This window comes from Sinocyclocheilus anshuiensis, unplaced genomic scaffold, assembly GCF_001515605.1.
Source record: "Sinocyclocheilus anshuiensis isolate Anshui unplaced genomic scaffold, SAMN03320099.WGS_v1.1 scaffold206, whole genome shotgun sequence".
Taxonomy (NCBI): Eukaryota; Metazoa; Chordata; class Actinopteri; order Cypriniformes; family Cyprinidae; genus Sinocyclocheilus; species Sinocyclocheilus anshuiensis.
The window spans coordinates 1046796-1059957 of NW_015542358.1; positions in this window are offsets into that span (position 1 = coordinate 1046796).

Here is a 13162-nt window from a genome sequence, read left to right on the forward strand (position 1 = left end):
CATTAAAAGATGAAGAAAACATTAACACATTTAAAAAAAAAACTGCAAAATTACTAAAACTACTTGAACTTGAATAACTTAAACTTACTAAAATATTAACAAACATACAAAAAAACAAAAAAAAAACACAAATTGTAATGGATCGCAATGAGACTAAACAAAAACACAAAAACAAATATACAACACAAATGTGGAGAAAGAAGTTGTCGGATTAAGTATTATTTCTGTAATTATTAAAAAAACAAATGGATTGCATATGCAATACATCATAAATTATTATTATTATTATTATTATTATTATTATTTTACCTTGTATTTTACCTTTTGAATTCATTAAGGATTTATTTTCAGTACATGTTTTCACACCTAAGTTGGAGTTTTATTTTATTTTTATTGTTCTGAATATGAAAGTGCCTGTTAAATGATGAATAATGGCTTTTAGTTACTCCAGCTTTCAAGTTCTTCTCCTGCAGTTCTTGTGATCACTCGATTGTGCCTAATGACCTCATTTCCTCAATCAATGCGTTTCCCCAACAATCATACAAAACCACTGCAAATATTATTCAGCCTGAATGTGTAATTCATATATAGCAGTGCCGTTTTTGAAGCCCTTTTCTCCATCTATGGTCTTCAATAGACTCATATTACAGTGAGTTTACAGACTAAATGTAATGTAGAGGAAAAGTTAAGAAGGTGAAAGTGATCTTGTCTGATCATCCACCTCGTAGCTATTTCTTAATTTCCAGCTCCACACCAGTCTGTTTTGGTTGAGTCACGTCGGCCCACGTCTGCGACACTCTAACGCTAATCTAGCCGAGCGGGGCAGAAACAAAGCGGACCTGAATGCCCGCATTAGCATCGGAGCTCCGAGGCGCCGTGGTGAAAGCTTTGACAGCTCACTGCAGCCGTAAGGCAGTAAGCAGAGAAAATACCACTGTTGACATTTCAGCGGCATCCACATTAGTGCGCTTGCATCATTAGAGGGGCTTCTAGATCTCATGAGCTCTGGGATGTTCTCCGATCTCTGGGATGTTCAGAAGAGGGGATCGGGAGGATCTGCTATAAGCCGGGCTTGAGCAGGAGTTGATTTGTAGGCCAGAGATTAACTCTACATGACGCCATACAGACATTTGTGGTGGAGCGACTCAGGCAATGAGCCCAAGCTGATCATGAGTTGTCCTTTTTGTGCAAAATGACTTAATTGGCATTAATGTGTGAATGATTCAAAGTGGTCAGGCTGTCTTCATATGTTGGGTTAAATGGAAGTGAAATTACAAGGCTGATGTAGAAAGAGGATTTTATGTACACTATTGGTCAAGATAGACTGGTCTTATGCTTATCAAAAATACAGTAAAAACAAGTAATATTGTGAAATATTATTACAATTTAAAGCAGCAAATCAGCATATTTGAATGATTTCTGAACGATTATGTGACACTGAAGACTGGAGTAATGATGCTGAAAATGTAGCTTTGATCACAAGAAAACAATTACATTTCACAATATATTCACATAGAAAAAGGTTATTTTAAATAGTAATAATATTTCACAATATTACTCTCTTTACTGTATCAAATAAATGCAGCCTTGGTGAGCAGAAGAGACTTCTTTCAAAAACATTACAAATCGTAATTATTACTAACTTTTTTTTAGTGTATATTAGTGCTGTCAAACGATTAATCGTGATTAATCGCATTCCAAAATAAAAATTTTTGTTTACATAATATATGTTTGTGTACTGTGTATATTTATTATGTATATATAAAGACACACACATACAGCATATATTTAGAAAATATTTACAAGGATGCGATTAATCACGATTAATCGTTTGACAGCACTAGTGTAAATACTAATATTTTTTCTAATTTTGCCCAAATAAAAATGAGTCTAATTTCTTTTATATATATATATCCTGTATCCCTAACATACAATAACAAATGAATTAAAATAGATACCGGTAATAGCAGGCATTATGTTTTTAAGGCTTAATTCAGCCAACAATAAAAATTCTGTCAATATTTCTTCAGTTGTTTCATGTCCATATTATTTTTCTCTATCCACCATATAATGGATATTTAATTTTTAGATAAATATAAGTGTATTCTGTTCATCACACAAAGCTATCATATGGCTTTATAAGACTATATTGCACAAGGGCTTGGCTGTAGTTATTTGGCCTGTGTCAATAGGCTCAAACTCTTAAGGGAAGGCGGTTATTGTATGCTTGCTGCAGGAACAAGCTCTCAAGCCTTTCTGCACAACCTGAGAACATAGAGCAGGTGAAATAAGACAAGAAAGGCCTATTAGTTCCCCTGTCAACATGCATCTTTCCCCTCCACCTCCATTTGTTGGCAGCTGAAATATTGACCTGCTGCTGTCGATGGACACTCAGCCGCAACGTCATCAACCACAACATCTCAGGAAATATTTTCAGGAAATATCCTGCTGTTCTTCTGTTTTTATCTTTACCAGTGGTTCTAGTTTTTTTCCACCTTTGGAATTAAAAAAACTGAATGCTCAATGCGTTTATAACATATTTTGATTCACAAAATAGAGTGAAAATCAAATTGTGCTGATATTTTCTATCTCGCTATAATATAATATAATATAATATAATATAATATAATATAATATAATATAACATAATATGTAATACTATATTACATTATAATATGTTCCCCTCCAACATTCAAATCTCATATGATACTGAATTATCTGAAAATATATCTTAATTTACATGAGTCTTATTTTAGCATTATTTATATACAATTGTAGTATTTATCATTATTTTTTTATGTTTTTTTATTTGTATATTTTCAGATTTCATTTGATTGTTTTAGTAATGTTTAGTTATATGCTTTTGTCATTTTTATTTTGATTTAAATATTAAGTATTTTATTTAAATATTAAATATATTAAATATTTTGTCACTTTTATTTGTCACAAAAATATTTCTACTTTACTTTTGCTTTACTTTTTATTTCAGTTTTAGTTTTAGTCATTTTAGGGCATTTAGTCATTTTAGTACTTCAACTAATTTTTATTTATTTCAGTTAGTAATTTTGGGTAACTGAAAAAAAGCTGAAATTATTAAATTATTAAAAATTATAAATGAGAACGATATTTTAATTTATTTTGAAATTTTTTTTCTAATAATCTGTTTTAATTTTTTTAATCTATTTAATTTTTAATGTAATATTGATATTTTATTTCAGCTTTATTTCAGTTACCGAAAATCAGTTACTGATTAAAAAAAAATGTTTTTAGTTCACAATAACAGCACTGATTTGCACAAGCGCAGCACAATGAGCAGAGGAAGCAAGTGCGCACAAGCGTCTCCACCTCTCCCATAGGGGGCGCACCGCACATTTCACAACCTCAGATCTTCACAGCACTGACAGAATGAGTCACCGCAGCTATCAGAGGCCTACGTTTTGTTTTGCTCCCTCTGGATTTTCCTACATTGGAGTCACGCTCCTCAAATAATCTCCGATAAGCAATAACGGCAGCAGAGATTAATTGTGTCCATTGTGCACACGAACCGATATCCGGCTCGCGCATCCATCTTCGCCGCCCGTCCCCGCGCCCCGTCACGTGACCCAATCATGCACTCCGACTATTCTTATGATTTTCTGAAGAGGCCATTCGGCTGTAGAGCTTAATGAAAGTCATTTGCTCACCGAAGCCCTTTGGCTAATGTAAAATGCAGCTCTGAGGACAATTGGCCCTTCTGTAGCGATAAAATAAGTCATTTTGAAAGGGGAGTGTTTGATAATTGAAAATGATGGAAGGGAAGTGAATTGGAATAGGCAGAGTTTGCTCAGCCCGAGCACCTGCTGGACTCGCTGCTCTCTTCATCTTTATTTCTATAGTCGTGGTGATTTAGTATGATTCATTCTTGTCCTGCATGCATCACTCTTCATTCGGCAGAAGTATCTGGCCACCGCTTCTTTTTCTCCAGCTCTGTGTGCATTGTTTGACGCACCGGACTGATTAAAAAAAGAGACCTCTTCATGCACTGCGACTGCTTGTTTGCTCTAGAGATTGCAGAGTTATTACTGTGCCGCCTGCTGGGCCTGCTGATGATGTATGGAACTGGGCTTTGGGAGAATGTGAGGTGAGAGCCAAAGGACCCTATCGAAGAGTTAAAGTCGCAGATGAACCAACTTCATCTTTTTTTATGTCTCAATAATGGCAGAGAAGCAGACAGGGTGTCATTGGGTACATACAAACCTCTAATCAAAACAAAATAGAGCCGCAGCCGAAACTGTGCCTTGGCATTAATGCGTCGTCGGATCATAAGCGTTCAGAAACAAGCAGTGGAGATACCTAGATGTGTGGCAAAATATATAAATGTTAATTATGTTATATTTTTGAAAATTGGCTCATTTTGTCTAAGCAAGTAAAGCGGTTCCCTTTTGAAAAGTTAAAAAGTGATTTTTTAGTCCTATTTTTGAAAATTGGCTCATTTTGTCTGGAGAGAAATGGCAAAGCAAGTAACGCGGTATCCTTTAAAAAAGTTAAAAACTTTTTTTTTTGGGGGGGGTAATTTTATGGTTTGAGACCAAGCATCACCGCTTCACAGGCAAAAGAAGCTTCCCTCAGGGTACCAAACTAATTATGATTTTCTCTGTTGCTGCAATTTTAACGATATGCGTGATTAGGTATTCATCAAGACAGTAAACTGTTCTGTTTTGTTTATTTTTGGTCTTCCCATTCAGTCAGTTTTTTTTTTTTTTTTGTATTTGTTAATTTTCCTTTCCCACTGTTTCTTTCTTTCTTGTTTTTTCAATGTATTGGAACAATATATTATTCGTTCTTATACTGTTCCTTCCCTTGTGAAAAAGAAGTGCACTTAATTGTATTGAATTGTATTGTGCACTTACTGTAAGTACACTTAAAAAACAAAACTTGTTGCAGATACTATAATAAAAGGCCACTTAAGTGTGAAGAGTGTTCACTTTCATCACTTTCTGTGATTCTTAACACACTTAAATACACTTTTAAAAAGTGCACTTTACAGTATCAAATTAAATGTTATACATTTTACGTCATTATGTTTTAATGATCTTTAGTCGTGCTTTAAAGAAATACACTTATTTTGATGTGTTGGCTAACATACAAGCACATGTAAAGTACTTGATTATTCTGATGTTTAATCATTCTAAATGTATTGAGTTATTTGGAAATACTTTTAATGTTTTTTTTTATATATGTATTAAATGGCAACTTCATTCATATAATATACAGTTATTTTTAAATTAGGGCTGTCAAGCAATTAATTTTTTTTAGTGTAATTAATCTAATCTCATTATAGTGTTAAATGAGAAAAGCATCAAACAGGCATTACAAAAAAGTTGCGTTAGAAAGAAATGTATTATTTGATTGGACATACAATTTATTACACATAAACTTTTAGGCTACAGTGGCCATGTTTTTTTGTTTTTTGTTTTTGTCAGAAGCTGCTTTTCAGATTGATTAGAGGTGGCATGAATGCATTTACACTGCAATTACATACCATCAATAATGCGATGGAATAAATGGGTTTTAAATGGGTATTAAAAGGAAGGTTTACACAAAAATGGAAATTCCGTCATCATTTACTCACCCACATGCCGTTTCAAACCTGTATGATTTTCTTTATTCTGTGGAACATAAAAGAATATATTTTGAGAAATGTCTCAATATTTTGTTGTTGCCATTGTTAATAATTGTAATGTTGATATTTGCTTGTAACATAAACAGTGTTATATACTGAGAGTGTCTGTTAATATAAAGCTGACATCTAAAAAAAAAATAATGTAACTATTTAATGTTGATTTTCAAAATGTTCTTTATTTTGGGTGATAGTTCACTCATTTCCAAACACTATGGGGTAGAGATGGGCGGTCCTGGAGAGCAATTGTCTTGCAGAGTTAAGCTCCATGCCAGATCAAGAGGGAGGCACTTCCTTCAGTCTGAGGCTTATTAATTTCATTTTTGGGCCTTTACAGTTACCAAGAATATAATTTTTTTTTTGTTTTTGTCATTAAAAATAAATAAGCAAGCCCAGCTCGGGTGGCAAAAATGACCGTAAAAGTAACATAATGCATTACTTTCCATAAAAAGTGACCAAGTAACGCAATTAGTTACTTTTTATGGAGATATGCATTATTTTTAAAAGTAAGTTTCCCCAACACTGGCAGCAACATACCGTACCACTGACTTACCTTTCCCTGAACGGCAGGAGTTAAACCACTCAGAACAACACAAAGCATTGCCGGCGCATGTAAGGCCCACCTCAACCGTATTGGGCACTGACCCGTAGCACAGCAGGGGTTAAAGAGAGCCTCGGTCATAAGGCATGCATGGCCAATGTATGTATGAGGTAGCGCTCTGTCCGTCAGTCTCCCTGCACCGGCATCCGTGGCTTCTCCTGGGATTAAAGTCAAAGCTTGTAATTAGCATGAAAGGCCAGTGTAGAGAGGAGAAGAGGATGAATGGAGGAAGAAATGACCCCTACTATCACTCCCCTTGCACGCCTATGGCTTATCGCTCCTCCACCCACGGGAATGTTTATGTATTACTCATGCAGTTCAGAGAGGAGCAACGCATAAGCCTCTGTGTGACAGTTCAATTTGAAATATGTGTTTGATTGTTGGAGAAGGCTGCTGAAAAGAAGCGAAAAACCTTGAGAAGAGGCTTTAGTCGAGAAGTGAACCACTTTGTGCGCCTGCGCTCTCTTATATGATTGCTTCTCGCTTCTGCCACCAGCTGCTGTTCATCATGGTGTGATGTTCGACCTTATGATTTTTGGAATGGCGTAATGATGATGTATCTCTATCAGCCGGAGTAATTGGGAGCTGTTTTTTCTCAGCACTTTCTTACAATTTGCAGCTTAAATTAAAGATGAGCGACTATGCATTTAATTTTGGCTCGCTCTGCCCTTCACTGTCTGCCAGAGTCGGATGCTGAGCAAGAGCGAGAGGGGACACTGTGCTCAAGGGCCCTTGAGTTGATTTTCCAGCAAATGCCATTTTGTTAACAATACAGCAAGTGCCGATCCAGTGCTGAATATTATATTGGACAAAGATGAATCCAAAACATCAGAAGCAAATGCAAAATGAATGTATCTAGGTATTCATCTGACGTAGTGTCAACAGGAAACAACTGAAAAAGATAAAACACTTGATAGTGATAGTTCAGCCCAAAATTAAAAGTTAAATTTACTCATCCACAGGTTGTTTAACACCTTTATCACTTTTTTTTCTCTGTGGGACCCAAAGGAAGATATTTTTGATGTTAATTTGAATTAAAAAAATGTATATATATAAACAACAGTTTGTTCTGGTCCTCAAATCTAATTCTGAACTGTTTCAGAATTTCTCACTGCGACTGTGACCAAATCCACTATAATTTTAGAATTACTACTGTTGTTGTGTCATGGAAGATTTTTGGCGAGAATTGACTTGTTTAGACTTCAAATATGCAGTTTGTTGATAAAGATAATGTCTATTTGAAAATTTGCTTCGACATTTTCGGAGATGTGAGCTCCAGGATGTCAGCGGCTGTTCAGCGCTCATGAACCCACCGAGAGCAATAAAAAATATTTAACGCAGTTAATGCAGGGGCGGAGCTAACCCACTCACAACTGCTGCTACCGTCTCATTTTTTCTTGCATTTATTTAGACGCAGAACGTCTTTACGACCACATCAAACGGGATACTTTTTAGACGTGCGCTCCAGCTTTGCCTCAGCAGCAGGCACAAGACAAAAAAAAAAAAGAGGTGATGAGGGAGCTTCAGTAGAACATCAGTGAATTGTGGTCAGATGAGATGTTGTCAGGCCATATGCCAGTAAAAACGAATTTTCCTGTCCTGTCAGCCATTATAACGCGTTCTCTTCAATTGCACGCACAAATACGGCAGCACGCGCTGTAGCCTGTATAATTTCATATTAAAGCATGAATGAAACTACGAGCATGTGTGTCAGACCTGCGTCACGTTCAGCAGCAGCAGCTCTTAAAGTAATAGCAGCCAAAAATTACAACCCAGCTGCTGTGATGTCTGTTCATAAAAGAACAAAAGAAAGAAAGACAAAAACATGGAAATCAATCAATTTTGTAGCTTTAAGGATTCATCAATATTTAATTTAGAATTTAGTGTTTGATAACTTTATTTAATTTCTGTTTATTTCCTACTTGCTGAGGGCACAGGTAAATATGACATGTATTATAATGGGTTTATGTGAAGATTGTTTTAAGTTCACTTAAATTAGAAGTTATTTTTTAAAGTCTAATAAATGTTCAAATTGATAGCTGTCAATTATACTGTAATGTTGAATGGCTATAATAAATGGTTAAATATTAGGAAAAAAAGAACAATTTCCTAGAGACATAAGTAGTATTAGGAGTATCAGTGATACTCGCCTAGTGATACTCAGTCATAAAAAAGATGCCATTAAACAAATATTAAAAATAAACTGTCTTTATGTTGTTTCTACATTAATTTGAAGATTCAATGTGAAATTATTGTAATATAAAACTATATTTAAAAATGATTAATCGTGATTAATTTCAGAAAAATGTCTGATTAATTACTAGTACAGCATTGACAGCACTAGTATTTTACAAACTATTTACTAGTACAAAGATAGAGAAGCATTTCGTATTTCATACAGACGGTTTTGAACAGAGCTGCTAACATTTACTTTCAGCAAACCATTGTTTGGCATTTTTGGGGTTGACAGCTTCTTGCTGGCGTTCCTGTTGACCTGTGCTCCCTTACAGCCTTGGTGAACTTTTCCTGTATTTATTTATTTGTTGTTGTTGTTGGGGTAGACGTTTGAACAACACGCTCTCTGCTCATAGTTGTTCACTCAACCTAAAAAGCCTCTGCATTATTCATTCCACCTCCGACTTCAACTCAAAACATTTCATTTCAGCTTTTATTTAGTTGATGTATTACTTCAAGTGCTGTATGCTCTACAGACCTCCATACTTTGAACCCGTGCTTCTGTCTCTCTCTGTTTCTCTTTCTTCACTCTAACATTTTCCTTCCTCATTTTCTGTCTGTCTTTGCTATATTAGTCATTACAATTATTAAAACATGAGGAGCAGGTGGACACCCCAGAATTACTTCAAGATGGATCCAGGGTCAACAACAACAACAACAATAATAATAATAATAATAATTATTATTATTATTATTAGTAGTAAGAATATATTATTATATATATTATATAATATATAATGTTGTTGTTGTTGCTATTATTTATTTAGTTGTATTAATATTATTTTATGTATTTTAATAATAACAAGCTAATAATAATAATAATAATAATAATAGCAGCAGCAGCATTAGTAATATTAACAATGGTATTGTTATTATTGTTATTTAGTTATTTACTTATTGTTGTATTAATATTATTTATGTATAATATATTATTGATATTGTTGTCATTATTAATTAATTGTAATAAATATTTTTAAGCTACTACTACTGCTACTACTACTACTAATAATAATAATTATTATTATTTATTTTATAATATATGAATATATATTTGAATATATGCATTTAGTAAGAATATATTATTATATATATATATATATATATAATGTTGTTGTTGTTGCTATTATTTATTTAGTTGTATTAATATTATTTTATGTATTTTAATAATAACAAGCTAATAATAATAATAATAATAATAATAGCAGCAGCAGCATTAGTAATATTAACAATGGTATTGTTATTATTGTTATTTAGTTATTTACTTATTGTTGTATTAATATTATTTATGTATAATATATTATTGATATTGTTGTCATTATTAATTAATTGTAATAAATATTTTTAAGCTACTACTACTGCTACTACTACTACTAATAATAATAATTATTATTACCAATAAAAGTAAATAAATAATAGGATTAATATATATATATATATATATATTATTACTATTATTATTGTTTTATTAATACATACGTTATTGATATATTTATTTATTTATTTGTTTTATTTGTAATAATAATAATAATAATAATAATAATTGTTATTTTTGTTGTAGTCGTAGTAGTAGCAATATTAACAACAACAACAGTAACAACAACAATAATCATTATAATAACAACAGCAAATGTTATTGTTGCTATTATTTATTTCTTTTTATTGATAATATTATTTATGTACTTGTTTAATTTAATAATACAACTATTACCAAGAAGAAGAAGAAGTTGGACTATGCAAGTGCACTACAGTGGTTTTACCGTGGTTAAAGGGTTAAATGGTGCACAACGTGAATCTCTGTTGGCTTACAGCTTTAATAATACACAGTGAATACCACACTGGACCATTTTCCTCTGTACATTTAAAGTTACATCTTTTTCAAATGTTCTCAGTTGGATGGCATTTTTGCTGCCTTGCCAAGTAACAAAAACCAAACAAAGCGAGAGAGAACCAAAAATAGCATGAAATACTGTAGCTCACTGATTGCGCATATATCAAAACATTAAGGCAATGTATGCGGTTTCCTCGGACATCTTATCAAATGAAGCTGTAATAAGTGTGTCTCATGTCAGCAGGTTTCACAGAAGCACACAAGGGTCCCGAACTCCCCGGAGCAGGTAACGAGGCCACGTTTGCCGCTCTCACAGGTGCATTGTTGAAGATAGAGGCTTCAGTGGAGCCTTGTGTTGAATTCTGATGGACCCATGCCTGGCTGGCCTAATGCTGGTTAGCATGTGCATCTGAATGCAAACAGCATTCATGTTCTGTAAAAGGCCTTGACCATCTGTGTTTAAGCTGTTTTTCAGTCCTAGTGCTTCAGCCTGAACCACAGTTCGAGGAGCAGCACTAGTATTTTTAGATGAAATGGCATGACATGCAGATCTATTGCTATGTAAATCATGATTCTGTTTGCTTTAGCACATAGCTTTCAGTGTCTGTTAGCATTTAATTGAACTGTGTTCTGTAAGGTGGCAAATGAAGACGACTGCAGCGATAGAAACAGTGCACTGTATATCAGCACTTTTGGAACCAATCAGATTACAGAATCAGAACTGATGTCACTGTTGTATGAACAAATAGCATGTGGATTATTATCAAGAAGCTTAGTTGTAGATTGAAATGATGACAATGAGAAGTTCAATTCCTAGCCGTTATTATCCCATATTGTGCGTTTGCATTCCACAGTTTTTATTCATTTTGAGGAATACTGAATCTGTTTTTGTGCAAGTGAGATGAGTAAATGCGTGTTCACATTTATTCTAAAACTATAGTAACATTATGTTCACACAGAGAACACAACGCCTCTGCAACATGCAGACAGGAGAACTGTCAGTCAGTACATGGGAAAACAAAGTAACTGGTGTTACTTTGGCATTATTTGTAAAAGTAAATCAGATATTTTCTTGTAAATTAAAAAGTAATGTGTTACTTTACTAGTTACTATAAAAAAGGTATCTGATTACGTAACTCGCATTACATGCAATGCGTTACCACTAACACTGATCACATGATCCTTCAGATATGATTCTAATAAGCTGATTTGCTGCTCAAGAAACATTTCTGATTATTATCAGTGTTGGAAACAGTTGAGCTGCTTAGTATTTTTGTGTAATATTAGTACATGAATGTTCATGAATTACAGTATTAAAGCAAACCTGTTTTCCTATCATTATTCACTTCCACTCTTTATATACATACAGTAATTGCGGCAGTAGAACAGCAATAAAAAAAGTGTTTGTGTCTGTCTACTCACAATGAACAGACATCCTGCTGTACAAGATTGGCTATACACACTGGCATTTGAAATGTGCTCACCCATAGATATCCAGTGTTTTGGATGGTAATGCATAAAGCCTAAAATGCTGTTTGCTGCTGTGTAGTTTACTGTGCGTGTGGAGTTGCATGTAAACATGTAAACATAATGCCAACATTTTCACTTGTCCTTGGTGTTTTTGCATTGTTGCATGCATTGACCCAGGGCTAGCAGTCTACCCAGAGTCTTTATTATTACAGACACTGCAATAAGATCCGAATAGACGTTTTATTTCAAGCTCACCGATCACACGCTTGCTCACAAAGCCTCACCTTTTTGCACTGAAAAAGAAAACAATTACAATAGAGGTACTTCGAAAAGGGTTGCGCAATGGTGAAAACTCAGTCCTCTTTCCCTTTTTTTCCAAGAAGCCGTGTCACTATCAATAGCGACACCTTGAACAATTCTGTCGGTGATATTGAGAGCTCTCGATGTCAGCAACCTCGCTGTTGACACTCCCCCAAGGCAGCGGTTCCCCGGTGGTGGCCACCCTATAAAAAGACCAATCAGAAAGGCCTGATGGAACTAATTTCATCTGGCCTTTTAGTCCTGCCGTCTCTCTCTTTCTCTGTCTCTCACAGAGTCGTCGGTACCTTTTGCTTTGCAGTCACGTTTCATCTCTGTGCATGATTCATTCTGCTCAATAAGCTCCAAAGTAAGCAGATTTGTCCATCCCCTCTCTCGCTCGCTCTCTCTCCCTGCTCTTTTTCGTCCTCTTTAAGAAGGCTATTGTGATTCATGGACGGAACCCTTCAGAGCAAATATTCTCAGGACATTTCATGTATAAACATGCTTGACTTTCCATCATGAGAAGAAGAAGGAGGGGAAACGGAGAAAAAAACCCCACAGAGCTTTCCCAGCGAATAACGTCCACCTCGAATTGAGCGGTTTGGTCAAGTTAGCATCGCATGCCCCAAGTGTGATAAATAAATTAGTCTTCAAATGTAGGGAGCAAATGAGTTTCTGCTCATATTGCATGGGGAGCCGTCACTCTCGCTAATATGTCGGCATTTCGGTGCCAGGCGCGGTAATGGCAGTTGAAAGGATAGCGGCCCCTTTAGCGTTTAGACTGAAATAAACAAATTTCTACGCTCTATTAATATATACATCCCTTAACTTGCTTGGAAACCAACCCTCTTAGCCTTCCACCAGATTAGGGGGTTGCGAATGCAGTAGCGCTTGAATTAAGCGAGACGTACACAAAGAAAAAACCCTTAGGAGGAATAAAATGCCAGGGTATTAGCATTGAAATTTGCCATAACTTCTCTGAATATGCATTTAACAGTCTCGGCAGGGGTTGGAATGGGGTTGGGTTTGAAAACAACGACTGAAGTTGTGTTTGTTCGTCGGGCAGGAA